Source organism: Mchenga conophoros, linkage group LG1 (assembly GCF_057382185.1).
Source record: "Mchenga conophoros isolate Kocher_MC1m ecotype Shallow Benthic linkage group LG1, M_conophoros_male_GT1.1, whole genome shotgun sequence".
NCBI classification, from domain to species: domain Eukaryota; kingdom Metazoa; phylum Chordata; class Actinopteri; order Cichliformes; family Cichlidae; genus Mchenga; species Mchenga conophoros.
The window spans coordinates 38,373,664-38,392,403 of NC_140526.1; positions in this window are offsets into that span (position 1 = coordinate 38,373,664).

Consider the following 18,740-nt stretch of genomic DNA (forward strand, 5'->3'; position numbering starts at 1 on the left):
TCCGGGTTCGATAACAGGCAACCCACCCACAGTAGATGTGCTCGGTGTGAGGTCTCACAGCAAGCTATCAAATACGGCGCATTTCTTGGCTTTTAAAAAAAACGCTATGCGTCGCCAGGTGTTTCATCGGATTTGAGGTGTTACCTCCTTTGACAGTATCACAGTATCACCTTAAAGCACTTGTTGCAGGCTGCTGAGTTTGCATATTTTGCTGTGAAGTACAGCCAGACTTTTGACCGATTTGCCTTGGTCATTTTTAATCTGTAGCTCTGCTCTAAAAGAACCTATGTACCTGGCCCCGCCTACTAAAACGTAAAATGATTGGCTAGAATCTAAAGTGTATCACAGCTCAGGAAAAAAAAGCACCGAAATAAAGCACCGAAATGTGCGCTGCTTTTCGGTCCGGTTACTACCGTTTATGTCAGAACCGGTGCCATCATGGCATCAGATACCGGTACCCATCCCTACTCCTGTGTGTCTCTCTGTGTATCTGTGTTCATATAGTTCTGAGTTCCTGTGTCTTGTTTCCCCCCCTGTTTTATTCCATGTCTGTGCTCTCCCCGTGCTCTCTCTTCTCCTCCTCTCTGCGTATCTGTGTTCTTCCTGTGTTACATTTAAGGTCTGCGTCTTGGGTCAGCATTTTCAGTTGTGTCCTCCCTGTCTTGTTATGCGTAATTGTCCTCAGGTGTGCTCCCTGTGTGTTACCACGTCCCTCACTTACCTTCTGTGTATTTATGTCGGAATCTCCCTCTGTTCCGTGTCGTCCCTCATGGTTGTGTGCATTTCCTTGTGCCTTCCCTGTGCCTCAACTTTAGTTTCTCCCAGTGTAGTTTTGTGTTGCTCCTTGTGTTTCTGTTAAATAAAGCCGTGCCTTTTGAGTTTATCCCCGTGCATTGTGAGTCCTACATTTTGGATCCAATCTCCTGCCTGCACACAGCGATTCTTGACAGTGCTTTGTTTTTGCTAAGACAAAGAACTTTCTTCTCAGATATTCGTGAGTGTTACTGTGAGGTTTTTACCTTCCAATATAAAGCACCTTGAGGCAACTTTTGTCATGTTTTGGCCCTATATGAGTAAAACTGAATTAATTGAACTAAATGATACCCAGTGGCCCAAAACACACTGCTGATCCATTAAACCAGATCTGGATAGAAAAGGACTTTATGGTTCATAGACTGGCCTCCCCACAACCCAGACTTCAAGCAAAGCAGTGTGGAATCATCTTGACAACGAATGGATCAAAATGCATTCAACTTTTCAAACTCATTAAAAATGTGCCAAATCAGTTTTAGTATAAACAGTTTTTCCATTTATGTTTATATCATTACCAAACCTATTTTCCATTTGTGATACACCGTCATATTTACATTATTTGTACAGTACGAATGATTTGCTTTGGTACCTGGTCGAACTTAAGCTCTTCTCTGTCTGTCTGGCTGCGCTTCTCCAAAAGCAAACTCGCAGGCAGCAGCTTCTCCCCCCTCGCTCACATGCGTAAGTGCTGTGCTCAGTTGCCTAGTGCCTGAGCTCGGATCATACCAAAAGTAGGGGGAATTTACAACTGTGCGCTATGTGCTTTGAATAATGTGTGTAGTTTTTGTTTTATACAGTTGTCAGTCAGGCATCTAACTATGAAACACTCCAAAAGACCCGGGCTTAAGCCCAGTAAGTGTAACCCCTGGTCAGCTTCTCTTTCCAGCGCTGTGTGAATAAAACTCTCTGGACTCGAAGTGGGTAGAGCTCAGGCGTGATTTATTCCCCTGCAATAACATGGGACATGAATAACCATGGGTTTCAGCAACAGGATTCCGCCCAAACACAGCGAAAGCTTCATTGCTACTAACTATAGGCTTATGATCGTATAGTGGAACTCTTAGTTTTCCCAAATAAATAAAAACAAATATTGATTGAAAAATAAAATGGCAACAATACTTATCACGGAAAATAAAATAGAAACATTACTGCGTTGTGGTTTAGATAACAAAAGAAAAATTAATTTACTTAAATGCACATTCATGTAAATATAAATAAACCAAAGCCAAAATTCCCTTTTACGTACAATAGTAAATGGAACAATGCTGCCATCTACTGGGCAAACTTAATAAGCAATATGTCTTAAACAGAATTAGCCTGCAGCTCAACCATATACATGTTTCAAAGTACACATACCTGCAATAACATGGGACATGAATAACCATGGGTTTCAGCAACAGGATTCCGCCCAAACTATTGAGAGAAGTTTCAAAATTATTAGACACGACAGCCTCCTCTAGCTGTTAGCCGCTAGCTCCACGTGTCCATTTTTCTTACCGTCTAATCTATTAACTGCAAAACACGGTCATAAACCTGAAATCTACTCAAATACTACCGTATGGGCAGTTCATGCAGTTAGTGCACTGTCATATTAGCTTCAATGAGGATTTTCAAATATGTTTTAAACTCATGCTCTGTGAGAGCGGACGGAGAGGAACTTACCACAGCGAAAGCTTCATTGCTACTAACGATAGGCTTAGGGGGTAGCCCGTTTACCAGTAGCAGACTTCCGCTGCGGATTTTCAAAATAAAAGTTCCAAAATAAACCCATGGTTGCGATCCCAAGTTTAACAGGAATTTAACAACAACAAAACCATATCCATTCTTTTACATCGTTACATACACCCCCCTTAAATTCTGTTAAACTCCAAACCAGTTCAAGGGAGTATCAAGGGCCAGAAACAAAAGAACTATGAACAGCAGGTGCTTCGGGGTAAAATCGATACACTAATATTAATCATTGTCGATACAGAATCCTTTTATATAAAAGTGTCGAGACATTGGGTGGTACCAAGCCCAATACCTTCAACAGACTAGAGAAGATGCCATCTACACCTCCTTAACATCACATATAAGAGCACCCGAAATAATACTCCAAATCACATCCTGGACCACACAAAAAAATAAGTCGAAAGATACATGAAACCAAGTCAATTCCCTCAGAGCTAAAACATACTAGTCAGAAATGCAAAAACTGACCCTGAAACAGAAGAAGTTTCCTCAACTTTCTGCGCTGCCATCTCACAAATCAGTCTCTTGGGAGGCCTAACACTTCTCCCATACCTAGTGATAGCTAGCCCATCCATGCCTGCCTGAATAGTCTGAGGCTGTGTGCAAATAGCAAGATCTAAGTCAACATCAGCCATGGGAACCACAGGAGCCACGGCAACAGGTTCAGAGCCTTGACGGAGAGCAGCATCACTGATCACGGGAGCAGGCAAGGGGAATTCACTAATGGAGTTTTCAAACACTTCAGCATTAACTTCAGGGGGTGGGTCCTCCGCTGCGATAGAGCCACTGCTGGGGTCCACAACGCAGAGAGAATGGTGTCCCACGTCGAGGGAACCTTCAACTTCCACCGGCTCATTAGCGAGACCCTGTATCTCTGGCGTTTTCAGCAGCCAGTCCAGTGTCCTGTCATGATGATCCATCTGTGTTGACCTCACAGACCCTTGGTCATCTCCACTGTTCGGGTTCCCTCCGTCCAAGTCAGCACGGGAGGCCAGACTCCCTTCCACACCTAAGCCCAGGAAGTTAACAGGGAGAAGGAGGTTCCTGTGTACAACTCTTTCCTTGCCTGTGTGGCTCTCTCTTATCCTGTACACATTGATCCCAGACCTAACTGACACAACATCATAAGGCGTGGGATCCCACTTGTCGGCTAACTTTCTTTTTCCCCTTTCACCACGACTGGCCAACAACACTCTATCACCTACAGCCAGAGGTGAGCCTTTGACTTTGCGGTTGTAGAGTCTGGCATGGCGCGCTTGCTCGTGAAAAGCGTGGTTCTGGGCAATCTGTGAGGCATCAAACAGGTCTTTCCGCAACCGTGAGACAAACTCATGGTGGCTGATCACATCATCATTTTGCAGCACATGTTGGAACATCATGTCAACAGGGAGGCGTGGGACTCGCCCAAACATGACATAAAAGGGGGCCAAACCAGTCGTCTCATGCACTGTGCAATTGTAGCAGAACGTGAGAGTGCGTAACATCTGAGGCCACCTAGCCTTGGCTGTAGAAGGGAGAGTCCTCAGCATATTCCCAAGTGTCCTGTTGAACCGTTCAGTGACCCCATTGCCCATAGGATGATATGGCGTAGTATGCGATTTCTGCACACCTGCCATCTCTAAGAGGTCCTTCAACAGTCTGCTCTCAAAGTTTGATCCCTGATCCGAATGAATCCTCTTGGGAAAGCCATAAACACAAAAGAAATCATCCCACAACCTGCGTGCGACATGTTTTGCAGACTGGTTTCGGCAGGGGAAGGCATGTGCCATCTTGGAGAAATGATCGGTTACGACCAGGACATCCACTTTCTTATTATCGCTGAGCTCAGCAGTCCAAAAGTCTATGCACACTAGCTCCATCGGCTCTGACGTCTGGATGTTCTCTAGTGGTGCACAGGCATGAGGTTCAGGTGTTTTTCCAACCACACATCTCTCACACTGTCGAACATGGTTGGTTATGTCTCTCTCCATCCCGACCCAGAAAAACCTCTCACGGGCGAGGGAAAGTGTTCGTGCCTGGCCCTGATGGCCTGCATTATCATGAAGGCTGAGGAGGACTTGAACCTTCAGGCTATCAGGAACAACAAACTGAAAAATCTTTCTACTCAAGCGGTGATGCCTTATCACCCTGTACAGGATGCCGTTCTGTACTTTAAGCTTCTTCCACTGCCTGAGAAGTCCATCAACACCACCTGGTTCTGAAGCTGCTTCTCGCCTCGTAGCCTTCCTTTTTCTTCGCACATAGAAAAGGACTCTGTTTATTGCCTGATCTTGTTGCTGAAGGCTCGAGAGCTGGCTTTGGGGAAGAGGAACGACCGGGTCCACCTCAGGGAGCTGTGATAAAGGTGGGTTGACATTGGTCAAACCATGGTCACACTGCGCACTCAGCACAGCTGACACCTCATCAGCATCGATCGAACCCCTCTCGCTCTGAAGGTCGCACTCAGAAACAGAGTCTGGTGAGTCTGGCTCTGTGTCTTGAACAATGTGGCAGTTGTTAGTCAGCCGAAAAGCATCCTGCACAGTACCTCTCACAACCCCGTTGACCTCATCTAGCAGGGCAACATAAGGTTCTTTCAGCAAACGATGACCAATACATGACTCGACAAATGGTTCACGGCTCAAAGCATCAGCAACTGTATTTCTAACCCCTGGCACATACTTTAGATCAAAATCATATGCCGCGAGCTTCGCCACCCATCTCTGCTCACAAGCATCTAAACGTGGCTTTGTCAAGATGTAGGACAAGGGGTTATTGTCTGTCCAAGCAGTGAAGTGCCTTCCTTTCAGCCAGTGGCTGAACTTGTCACACACGGCCCATTTAAGCGCCAAGAACTCTAGTCTGTGCGCTGGGTAGTTCATCTGAGACCGTGACAATGTCTTGCTGGCAAAGGCAACAGGTCGAGCCACTGTCTCGCCAGGAGAAACCTGTGAGAGTACTGCCCCGATGCCATCAAAGGAGGCATCAACCGCCAGGATGAAAGGCTCACTAAAGTTGGGATGAGCCAGGGTGACAACATTAACTAGTTCCATCTTGAGCGTTTGAAATGATGTGCGACATGCTGATGTCCAGTCACTTGGTGTCAGAGATGGTTTGGCAGAGGGTTGCTTCCTGAGCTTCTTTCCTTTCCTCCCATGGGGAATTGCCTGTCGTCCCGAAAGTAACCTGAACAAGGGCTTGGCCTTCGCAGAACAATCAGGGATGAAATGTTGGTAATAGAGGATCATTCCTAAGAAGGACCGGATCTTCTTCTGGGAGGGAGTCACACCATCTCTCTCCATAAGCTGTTCTTCCCTGATGTTGGTAATGGTGTTAACCTTGTCCGGATCAGTTCTCACACCATCCGCACAAATGACATGTCCAAGAAATCTAACTGACCTCTTAAGAAGATGGCATTTCTTAGGGGCCAGCTTAAGGTTGTGACTCCTCAACCGAGAGAAGACCATCTCAAGACGCTGAAGGGCAGTTGCCTCGTCAGGCGCAAACACCATCAAGTTGTCCAAGTAACAAAGCAAGCTGCTGAAATTCTCGTCACCAAAGATCGACATCATCATTCTCATGAATGTCGCCGGACTGTTCGACAGGCCCTGAGGCATCCGGTTGTACTCATGGAGACCAAAGGGCGAGGAGAATGCTGTGTATTTCTTGTGAGGCTCGTAGAGAGGCACATTGTAAAATCCAGAGGTCAAATCCATTGTTGAAAAGAGAACATTTCCACTGAGAGCAGCCAGGGCGTCGGCTTGGTGTGGCAGCAGGTGCGCGTCTTTAACAGTCTTTGCATTGAGCCATCTGAAATCAGTGCAAATGCGCAGGCTGCCATCCTTCTTCCACACCAAGACCAGCGGCGATGCATACTCACTGTTCGACTTCCGGATTATGTCACTTTCTTCCATCTCATTCAGAGCAGTTCTTAGCTTCTCATACTGACTCGGCGGTACTCTGCGATAAGGCAAACGAAAAGGCTTCTCATCCACAAGGTGTATTTTGTGGACAAAATCGGTAGCTTCTCCACAGTCCATTTTATCCTTAGAAAAGATAGACTCATACTTTTCCACAAGCTGCAGAAGCTGATCTTTCCATCTGTCAGACACCTCACAACTGTCTAAGTCCAAGTCTTGTAGTCCTAGTCTGTGCAAGAGTTCCTTCCTTTGTTCAACAGACCTTATGGGAACAGAACCCTGTTCAAAAGAGTGGCTGTTAGACATGATCTTTTCAGGGGGAGACAGCTCTTCAACTGCGACACAGAGGTAGACATCAGCGATTTTACAGTTCTTCCTCAGAATCACACGCTTGTTGCTGGGGTTAATCACCTTGAGAGGAACCCATTTGTCACCCCACAATGATGAGACGGAGCGGCCAACCAGAATGTCTCTGGGTCTACACCGTGACTGTGTAGGCTCAACAATAACAGTGCAGCCTGCTGATAGAGGTGAAGAGGGAGGTAATTTACCCCACACAAGGTGTTCCTGAAGGGGTTCCAGCATAACACGCTGTCTCAACTTCACTGTGCCAATCTTATCAGGCACCGCCCCTCCTCGCCAACGCTCAACATTGGAAAGCATGGATAAAAACTGTCTACAGTCATCATTGGTGACATCACCTGAAATAGATACAAGCCTCCAATACTCATCCGTATTCTTCATTACATGAATCAACGACTTAATAGCGTTACTGCCAATAATCATGTCGTCACTTTGGCCTGGAATAACCAGCGTGGGGATGAGCAGCTTGAAACCATAAAGAGTCACTTCCAAATCACAAACTGCTTTAGGTTGGAACTGGTGGCCCCCAGCACCAACAACAACAATGTCATTAGCTGGTTCGAGCTTCAGATCAGGGCAGGACTGTAAAAGCCGCGTAGCAGTAGCCTCACTAATAGAGCACGACATAGAGCCACTGTCGATCATGGCTCTCAGTGAAACTCCGCCCACAGTCCCCACAGTCGTATAAAACAAACTGTCAGATTTCTTAATTCTTTGCGTCATTTGGAAGACAACTGTCGTACCAGGTGGCGAAGTGGAGCACAGAGATTCATACATGGATCCCAGGTCATCGCTGTCGCAAGTGGGAGAGTCACTCAGATGATCCACACTTTCCTCCCTTAAATGTGGATCAACTAGTTTTCCGACCGTCGAGGGGCAGAAGACGACGAGGATCCAGGACAGGCACGCCTGGTGTGGTCAGGTGAGTGGCACAGAAAACAGAGTTTGTGATCTCGGCAGTGCATGAAAGCTGTGTGCGACATATCATGACAGACGGAGCAGGGCTTATCATGTAGGCCCTCAATCCTGGAACGTCTGGAGTTAGGCCGTGTGGTCAAACCAGGCTGAAAGGATCTTTGCAGAAGAACCTTCTCAAGCATGCCTATGAGCCGCTCCAAAGCAGCTGAATCTGTCGACTGTGGCTGAATGTGCTTCTCTGTTGGCTGGACAGGCAACGCTGTTGATATCTGCTGCGTATTCACTGCAACTCTCTCGGCCGTCGTGCTGCTTGAGTTCAATGTTCCTCCAGAGTGGGACTCACACAGGATTTCCTGGACCTCATTGGCTGTCCATTTATCAATTGTCTTTGATCTAAAGATCATGGCAAGCTCAGGGGAGGGACAGTTTTTGATGAACATTCGGGTGACCTCAGTGCTGGGGCTACCCAATGCCTGTCCTCGTTCCTTCAGGCGCTCAACAGCAAGATCAACAGCACGGTGCAGCCTAAGCCAGTAATCGAATGCACTTTCGCCTTTCTCTGGGAGAGTGGTGTAGAAGTCTGCCAGTGGAAGAGGTGAGCACTGAGCAGAGTCAAAGTGTCTCCTCAGGATTCCAAAAATAGCCTCAGGATCACGTGTGACATCTACGACACTGTTTCTAATGCCAACCTGGACCACATCCTTAGCCTTGCCTCTCAAATGAACAAGAATCTCCTCAGCCTGTTCTTCGGGTCTCAGACTCCCCAGCTTTATAAAGGCTCTCATCAGATCCTCCCACTCTCTCACAGAAATGAGATCAGAACCATCCCCTCTAAAGCATGGTGGGTCCTTAAGCTTCCTGTGGGACACAAATTGCACCGGCGCAGCATCAACAGCAGATGTAGATGACACAGCATGGAAAGGTGTGGCCGTAGGTGCAGGTAAGGGGGTACTAGCAGACGGGCTGAGCTGGGTTAAGATACTCTGCGCTACTCTCTGACCAACCAGTTGGATCACATCCCCCATCTGACTCACAATCTCCGTGGCAATAGTATCTGGGTTAGGAGAAGGTGAACTGTTGTTCTGAGACGTGTGTGACACATGGCTAGGGGGAGGGACAACAACCCCTTCACTGGACTGGGGCCCTGGGATCCCCTGACTATCCCCCCTAACAAAACCACGCCCACTAACAGGAGTGTCATAACGCAAACGCAAAGGGGAACATAACAACCCCCTACCCCTACCAACAACATTAGGAGTACTCGATCCCTCCTCTGTGATGTCCATCACAACAACTAGAATAAAACAAAAATGCTATATATGCTCCTTTTTAAAAAAAAAATGTGTCAGAAAGAACAACAATGAATCACTGTGGCGGAGGCGTGGCCCCGGGCGCAGCTGCAGGGGAGGAGTGGAGCGGAAGGCTCCTCAGGGCGGCGCTGCGAGGCCGGGAAGAACAGCTGATGTTGTTTATGGACTGATGATGGTCTCCCTCCGCTGTGTTTATAGTGAGACGAGGAGGAGCGGCCAGGGGAGAGATCAGCTGGGCTCGTGAGCTGTCAGACTGTGTGACTGAGTCAGCTGTCAAAACAACAAACACTTGAATAAATGTGGAAGTTGGCTGTACCTACCTGTGTGTGCGTGTGTCTGTGCCTGGTGTATTCCACAAGTGGTGCCGTGACCCGGATAGTGCCGGCGGGGAAATGTCCGACCCACAGGCCGCGCCACCCGCCCAGCCTCTGCAATTCTTGGCGCAGATGCTGGCGGAGATGGCGACGATGAGCCGGGATCAGGCGGCCGACCAGCGTGCCCACCTGGCCGCGCTGCGGGAGCAGACGGACCGGCAGACGCAAGTTCTGGAGCGGCTGGTCGGGGCCGCTGCCACGCTGAAGCCCTCGCCACTGTCGGTGGCGGTGCCCCGGATGGGGGACGGGGACGACCCACAGGTTTTTTTGGAGACCTTCCGTGCCACGGCGGAGGCTTGCCAATGGCCGCGGGAGGAGTGGGCTCCGCGGCTGCTCCCCCTGCTGTCCGGGGAGGCACAAACAGCGGCCCTGAGTCTGCCTCCGGCGTCGAGGAGCAGCTTCGCGGACGTGAGCCGGGCGGTGGTGGACAGGCTAGGGCTCACCGCCGAAGACCACCGCCGGCGGTTCCGGGCCTGTCGGCTGGCTACAACGGACCGACCATTCGCCTGGGCCCGGCAGCTGCGCGACGCGGCGGTACGCTGGCTGCAACCGGGAACATCGGAGGGGGAGACGAAGCTGGTGGACAAGGTGGTGCTGGAGCAGTTCACGGAGGGATTGCCAGCGGAGACGGCGAGATGGGTCCGGTGCCACCGGCCCGCAAGCTTGGAGGTAGCGGTGACGCTGGCGGAGGACCACCTTGCCGCTGGAGCAGGGGAACCCGGGGACGCCGGACGGAGGCCGAACAAACAGGCCCCGGTGCCGGCCCCGAGGCGCCGTGTGCCGGCACCAGGGCAGGCAGAGCGGCTGCCGGCGCTGAGCCCCACTAACCCTTTCGCGGCGCTGGTGCCGTCCAGGGCAGCCGAGCCAAGTGGAGCCGCCCCCGAGCCACGGAGAGCAGCACAGACGCCGGGGCCGGAGTGTTGGAAGTGCGGGCAGCCGGGGCACCTGAGGAGGGATTGTCCACTTATGGAAGTGGGGCAGGTGTTTCGTGTTGCTGGCGCCCCAGCACCCTCCCCCGGTCCAGGAGGGACATACAGTATTCCGGTAAGGACTCGAGGGGGTATACGCCAGGCGTTGGTGGACACGGGCTGCACGCAGACCCTCGTACACCAAAGCTTGGTTCGCCCCGGGGCATTGCTGGAGGCAGAATGGGTGGAGGTGAGGTGTGTGCATGGTGACGTTCACAGGTATCCCATAGTGCCGCTGTTATTAAAGTATAAGGGCAAAACGCATAGAGTAACGGCGGCGGTTAGCCCGCGCCTGTCGCACCCCCTGATTCTGGGTACCAATTGGCCGGGGTTTCATCAGCTACTGGGACAGTACGCGGGGGTGCGATCGCGACCGGAAGCGGGGTGTAGCGTGTGCGCGGCGTTCAGCGGTGACGCGGGGTCGTCCAACACTGACTCCGGGGGGGAGGAGCCGGCGGGTCCCTCACGGGACGTCCCGCCGGCCCCGGAAGTGTCCCCCATGGGTGATTTCCCACTGGAGCAGTCTCGTGACGGCACCCTACGCTCAGCCTTTGACCAAGTGATGGCTATTGATGGTCACGTGGTGCGCCCTGAGGCCGCGCAGACCTACCCGCGTTTCGTCTTATTAAACGACCGATTATATCGAGTGAGTCGTGACACTCAGACAGAGGAAACACACACCCAATTGTTGGTGCCGCAGGGCCGCCGGGAAACGCTTTTCCAGGCGGCCCACTATAACCCCATGGCAGGGCATATGGGCTATGAGAAAACTCTGGAGCGAATAACGGCCCGATTTTATTGGCCGGGCATCCGAGCGGATGTGCGCCGCTGGTGCGCGTCCTGCCCGGACTGCCAACTTGTTAACCAGCCGGCCATACCGAAGGCGCCGCTGCGCCCTCTCCCCCTCATTGAGGTCCCGTTTGAGCGCATCGGCATGGACCTCATCGGGCCGTTTCACCGGAGTGCACGCGGCTACCGCTTTGTGTTAGTCTTGGTGGATTACGCAACGCGGTACCCGGAAGCAGTTCCGCTGCGCACCATCTCTGCAAAGAGTGTGGCGCAGGCACTGTTTCAGGTCATCTCCCGAGTCGGAATCCCGAAAGAGATACTGACTGACCAGGGCACGTCGTTTATGTCTCGTACACTGCGGGAACTGTACGAATTACTGGGCATTAAATCTATTCGGACCAGCGTCTACCACCCTCAGACTGACGGGCTGGTGGAGCGGCTGAATAAGACTTTAAAGTCCATGATTCGGAAGTTCATTAACGAGGATGAACGCAATTGGGATCACTGGCTAGACCCTCTGTTATTCGCAGTGCGGGAGGTGCCCCAGGCCTCCACGGGATTTTCTCCCTTTGAACTGCTGTTCGGCAGGAGGCCACGTGGGGTGCTCGACCTGATTAAAGAAAGCTGGGAGGACGATCCGAGCCCCGCCAAAAATGAGATTCAGTACGTGTTGGACCTGAGAGCAAAACTCCACACTTTGGGGAGGTTGTCACGGGAGAATTTGCTCCAGGCTCAGCAGCGTCAGCAACGCCTGTATGACAGAGGGGCTAGGCTCAGGCAATTTTCACCGGGAGATAAAGTGCTTGTGTTACTCCCTACTTCCAGCTCGAAGTTGCTCGCCAAGTGGCAAGGACCCTTTGTGGTCACACGGCGAGTCGGGGACGTGGACTATGAGGTCGCTCGGTCGGACAGGGGAGGAGCCACGCAGATTTATCACCTCAATCTCCTCAAACTGTGGCGAGAGGTTGAAACCGCTTCTCTGGTGAGCTTGGTGAAGGAGAGAGATGAGTTGGGGCCTGAGGTGCCAAATTCTATCATTCCCGCCTCCCTCCCTTGTGATGACCATCTCACACAGGCCCAGAGAGCGGATGTTGTCGCGTTGCAACAGCGTTTTGCGGACGTGTTCTCCCCCCTGCCCGGCCAGACGTCCCTCATCGAGCACCATTTCGTGACGCAGCCTGGCGTGACGGTGCGTTCACGGCCCTACAGGCTCCCGGAGCACAAGCGAAAAATCGTGCAGAGGGAATTGGCGGAAATGCTGAGGATGGGAGTAATAGAAGAGTCGCACAGCGCCTGGTGTAGCCCCATCGTTCTGGTGGCGAAGAAGGATGGGTCTATACGGTTCTGTGTCGACTATCGCAGGGTGAACGAAGTGTCACGCTTTGATGCCTACCCCATGCCTCGGGTCGACGAGCTCCTGGACCGGTTAGGCACGGCCCGCTTTTTCACGACACTGGACTTAACCAAGGGCTATTGGCAGATTCCCTTGTCTGCCGAGGCCAGGGAGAAAACGGCCTTCTCCACTCCGTACGGGTTGTACCAGTTCGTGACACTTCCGTTTGGCCTGTTCGGGGCCCCGGCCACTTTCCAGCGTCTCATGGACCGGGTACTGCGTCCGCACGCAGCGTATGCTGCCGCCTACCTGGATGACGTGATCATCCACAGCGACACCTGGGCGGAGCATGTGCTGCGGGTGGCCGCGGTCCTGGAGTCCCTGAGGGGGGCGGGGCTCACGGCCAATCCGAAGAAGTGCGCGGTTGGACGGAGGGAGGTGCTGTATCTGGGGTACCACCTGGGGGGCGGGCAGGTGCGTCCACAGGTGGAGAAGACGGCGGCTATCGCATCCTGCCCGCGCCCCAGGACGAAAAAGGAGGTGAGACGGTTCTTGGGGTTGGCGGGTTACTATCGTCGCTTTGTGCCGGGGTTTGCGCAGCTAACCAGCCCCCTGACCGATCTCACTCGAAAGGGTGCCCCGGATCTGGTCCAGTGGACGGGGCCGTGCCAGGCGGCGTTTGTGCAGGTGAAAAAGGCTCTCTGTGGGGAGCCGCTGCTTCACACTCCTAACTTTTCCCTCCCTTTTGTTCTGCAGACTGACGCCTCGGACAGAGGGCTGGGAGCCGTTTTGTCCCAGCAGGTAAGGGGGGCCGACCGCCCTGTCCTATACATCAGCCGGAAGCTAGCAGAGCGCGAGCGCCGGTACAGCACCGTGGAGAAGGAGTGCCTGGCCATCCGGTGGGCGGTCGGCTCCCTGCGCTATTACCTCCTGGGACGCTCATTCACCCTCTGTTCGGACCACGCCCCGCTGCAGTGGCTCCACCGCATGAAGGATGCCAACGCCCGGATCACCCGGTGGTATCTGGCGTTGCAGCCCTTTAAGTTCAAGGTGGTCCATAGGCCGGGGGCGCAGATGGCAGTGGCCGATTTCCTCTCTCGCTCGCGGGGGGGGGAGTTGGCTCGGCCGGACGGCTCCCCGGCCTCGAACGGGCGGTGGGGGTGTGTGGCGGAGGCGTGGCCCCGGGCGCAGCTGCAGGGGAGGAGTGGAGCGGAAGGCTCATCAGGGCGGCGCTGCGAGGCCGGGAAGAACAGCTGATGTTGTTTATGGACTGATGATGGTCTCCCTCCGCTGTGTTTATAGTGAGACGAGGAGGAGCGGCCAGGGGAGAGATCAGCTGGGCTCGTGAGCTGTCAGACTGTGTGACTGAGTCAGCTGTCAAAACAACAAACACTTGAATAAATGTGGAAGTTGGCTGTACCTACCTGTGTGTGCGTGTGTCTGTGCCTGGTGTATTCCACAATCACAAACGTGCAGCGCTGAAACTGGCCCACGTTGCTGAGAGGAGTCCACCGTCCAAACACTCGATTGACGGCTCACGGCACCAATGTAACCCCTGGTCAGCTTCTCTTTCCAGCGCTGTGTGAATAAAACTCTCTGGACTCGAAGTGGGTAGAGCTCAGGCGTGATTTATTCCCCTGCAATAACATGGGACATGAATAACCATGGCTTTCAGCAACAGGATTCCGCCCAAACACAGCGAAAGCTTCATTGCTACTAACTATAGGCTTATGATCGTATAGTGGAACTCTTAGTTTTCCCAAATAAATAAAAACAAATATTGATTGAAAAATAAAATGGCAACAATACTTATCACGGAAAATAAAATAGAAACATTACTGCGTTGTGGTTTAGATAACAAAAGAAAAATTAATTCACTTAAATGCACATTCATGTAAATATAAATAAACCAAAGCCAAAATTCCCTTTTACGTACAATAGTAAATGGAATAATGCTGCCATCTACTGGGCAAACTTAATAAGCAATATGTCTTAAACAGAATTAGCCTGCAGCTCAACCATATACATGTTTCAAAGTACACATACCTGCAATAACATGGGACATGAATAACCATGGGTTTCAGCAACAGGATTCCGCCCAAACTATTGAGAGAAGTTTCAAAATTATTAGACACGACAGCCTCCTCTAGCTGTTAGCCGCTAGCTCCACGTGTCCATTTTTCTTACCGTCTAATCTATTAACTGCAAAACACGGTCATAAACCTGAAATCTACTCAAATACTACCGTATGGGCAGTTCATGCAGTTAGTGCACTGTCATATTAGCTTCAATGAGGATTTTCAAATATGTTTTAAACTCATGCTCTGTGAGAGCGGACGGAGAGGAACTTACCACAGCGAAAGCTTCATTGCTACTAACGATAGGCTTAGGGGGTAGCCCGTTTACCAGTAGCAGACTTCCGCTGCGGATTTTCAAAATAAAAGTTCCAAAATAAACCCATGGTTGCGAACCCAAGTTTAACAGGAATTTAACAACAACAAAACCATATCCATTCTTTTACATCGTTACATAAGCAACCCCCACCCCCAGCTCCGCCGATGGTTGACTCCAAATCTCCCGAACACTATGTAGATTAGCGATGGGATTTCCGTTTTGACTCACAACCGGCTCTTTCGGCTGGGTCACTAAAAAGAGACGACTCTTTCATCTCCAAACTGACTCTTCAGGTTGTTTTGTTGCTTTAATTAATTAATTATTAACAACAATATAAAATTATGCACAAAAGGAATTACTAATGTAAAAAAAAAAAACGTGGTTTTATTTATATATGTTTATATAGAAATATATACGGTGGTCCCTAGAGACAAAGCACGTACAAACGCCGAAACACATTTCTAGCGTTAACTGAACTTCGAAAACAGCTGACTAGATCACTTAAATTACACAATTGAAAGCATATGTGTATTGTTTGTGTATTTATACACAAGCACTCATATATATTCAAATAATTTAAAAGAATGTTCATTTACCTGTTACCAGTGTTGGGTCTAACGCGTTATTAAGTAACGCGTTACAGTAACTACGTTATTATTGTGTTATTAACTAGTTACCGAGCATGGTAACTAGTTATTATGCCAAAATCAGGAACGCGTTAGTCGTTACTGGGATTTAGATAGGGTCGTTACTCGTTACTTCGTGTGGTGGCTATCGCGGAGCTTCCACAGATTCAGTAACATTAGCAAGTGGTGGAAGCCAGCAGGTGGATTAAGGAAAAGGGACGCAGAAGGAAAAGAGACCCGAGGCGGCCGCCGGTCCAAGTGTGAACTGAACTTCAGGTAAGAAGTTATGACCTGCAGTCTCTCTGGGTCAGATATAAACCAAATTTAGGTGGAGTTTATTTTCGTTATTCTGACTTTTTCCGTACTGCGTGCTAGCTAGCATGACGGAGTTTCTATACAGCTGGGTGGGTGCTATGAAGTTAATGATGTTGAACTTTATTTTGTTCATAAGTTATTATAGTTGCCAACCGTCCCGTCTGGTATTCAGAGAAAATATTACGCGTTTCTTATTGAGGTGAAAAGGAACAGTTTGTCCCGTAATTCAGCTACAATGAAAAAGACACAAAGCTGGAGTTATTCTGTGTCTTTACGCTGCACAGCTGCCTCTTCTTCTCTCATTCTCTCCCCTCCCTCTCCTGTTTCTACTTCAGTCATGAAAAGTGATCAGCTGATCGGTTCTCTTGTTTGTTTATCGCTCACTTTGCGCCAGAAAGAGGAAACCAGCGGATGTCGCGCTAAACAACAGCAGCACGTTTAAGCTAGAATTTATTTAATATTAATTTCTAGTATCAGCTGATGTTTGCTGGAGCCACAGCTGCAAAAAAGCTGCTGGTCATGATATGGTTTGGTTATCTGGTGAGAGGGAAACATGAAGATGAAACCAGGAGATGCCCTTACTGGATCATCAGAGCTGTGATGGAGAAACAGGTTTACCTTTTAGGTGACATGAATGAGTTGAAGGGAAGTTATGAACTGTTTCTGAGAGACAAATAACACCAGGATCCTTTTTTAGGCAGTTGACAGCTGGTAACTGTGCAGGTGCGGATCTAGCATGTGTTGCCAGGGGGCCAGGTAGGGCATTAACAGGGAAAGGGGGGCACAAAGAAATACTTTTCTTTCTTATTCTCATTTAAAATGTCTAGCTTTTAAAAAATAATTATCTGAATCTTACAATAAACGATTGATAGATTGATGCATATATACCATCAAAACAGTGTACATGACTGTCACAAGAGTGTTTATTTTCATTCAAAGGCTTTATGATTTTTCCTATAATGGTGGGCCGGTCTCTAGTCAAAATGCCCGGGACGATTTTTTTGTCCCAGTCCAGCCCTGTATGCAGCTCATCTGCAGTCTGGTGTTACCTACATCTTCCTATTCAGAAGGCAGAATTTCCGTGTTCTGAGTACAATCGAAAGCACCACGATTGCAGTTTTTGTGTTGGATGTAAAAGGCGCACATGACACTGTGACGTAGGCTAGAATCATGGCAGCAGTCAATGACGGTCCAGGCGTGGGATTTCTCTTGTGGAAATATGCACATTATCTTTTCCTTTCTATTGGTAGGTGGCACAGTGCACTTGTGGCAAGTAAGAAAGCTAGAATACTGGCAAAGTTATGGAAGAAACACATTAACAAGTGAATTCTGAGTAAAACCAAAGTTACTTTCCCTAGTAACTAGTTACTTTGAAAGTAACGAGTAACTTGAAGTAACTGAGTTACTTTTGAGAGAAGTAACTAGTAATGTAACTAAGTTACTATTTTAAAGTAACTTACCCAACACTGCCTGTTATTACCACACACCAAATCTGGTCGTTGGTACTTTCTGGCTTGTGTAGCCACTAGGTAACAAAAGCTCAACACTGCCCCCTAGCATCTTGGAGCACTTCTGTTGTGTTTTGTACATGCTTCTGAGTTTTTACGTGTTTTGGAGTTTTTACGTGCTTTGTCTCTAGGGTCCACCGTAAATATACCTTTATTTATTCACTCCACATAAAATGTAATAAATAAATCATATAATATAAAAAACAACTATTCACATTTCAACTTTTAACTATTTAAATTTTCAGCTTTTTCCTTTTAAACAAATTTAAAGTGAAACAACACAAAACACTACAAACCACAACACAATTAAATATAAATTAAAATATGAAAACAAAAAGAAGATGCCTATTCTCTGTCATATGGGCCTGCATGAATAAACTTTCTGAATCCTTTATCATCAGCAACTGAAAATAGTTGTGGATGATTACTATACCTTTCTAATGTGACATTGTTGTCCCTGGCTCGCTTTCTCTCTCTCTTCCTCCCGCTCTGTTCCTGTGCTACTGAGTGAAACTACCGCCCCTCCCCCCCTCTGCCCAGCGCAAAGCACGAGACTCGCGTGCGGAGTGAAGCAGAAAAAGGTGCGAGAGAGAGGGTGAGAGAAAGAAAAAAAAACGTACGCTCTAAGAGCCGTTTCGTTCGCAACCGACACATCACTAATGTCGATCTGAGACAGCAAGACCGAGACAGCGAGACCAAAACAAGACCAAGACCACGTAAAAGTGGTCTCAAGACCGGTCTCGAGACATCCAACTCTACCTTTTGCAAGAAAAACCATTAGCGTGAGTGTTACTCCTATAACAAATGCGGGTCTTCAACTCTTTATATTACTTTTCTATTAATGATACATTAGGTCCTAGGTCCAAATCCATCAGCTGGCCAGTCTTTCTGTGTTAAGTTTGCATGTTGTCCCCTGTGTTTGTGTGGGTTCTCTCTGGGTACTCGTGCTTACTCCCATAGTCTAAAGCAGGGGTGGGCAAGCTTTTTGGCTCAGGGGACACACTGACCTTTAAAATTTTAAAAACGGACCAGGCCAGCACCAGATGCATACATATCAAACAAAAACATTAAGAAGGCTTTATAGTGTTAATACTTACATTCACTTTTAATGGGGACAGTGTTGTTGATCACCCTTTTTTGTCAGTGCATCGAAATCTGGTGTTAGTTTTGTTGTGGCAATTCTCAGAACAGGGCCCTGTGCTTCGTACGTCGCTTACTACATCCAAGATCAAATGAAACATCCAAGACCAAACCATCGCGCTAACCGTGAGCGCGCTAATCCGGTTCCCCGAACACACCTGCTGTTGACGATTAGTACAGCTGGACGCAGTAATGTGACATCACTGGGTGTCGTAAAAGGGGCTACGCATCGATAGTAGAAACATTGATCGGCAACCCT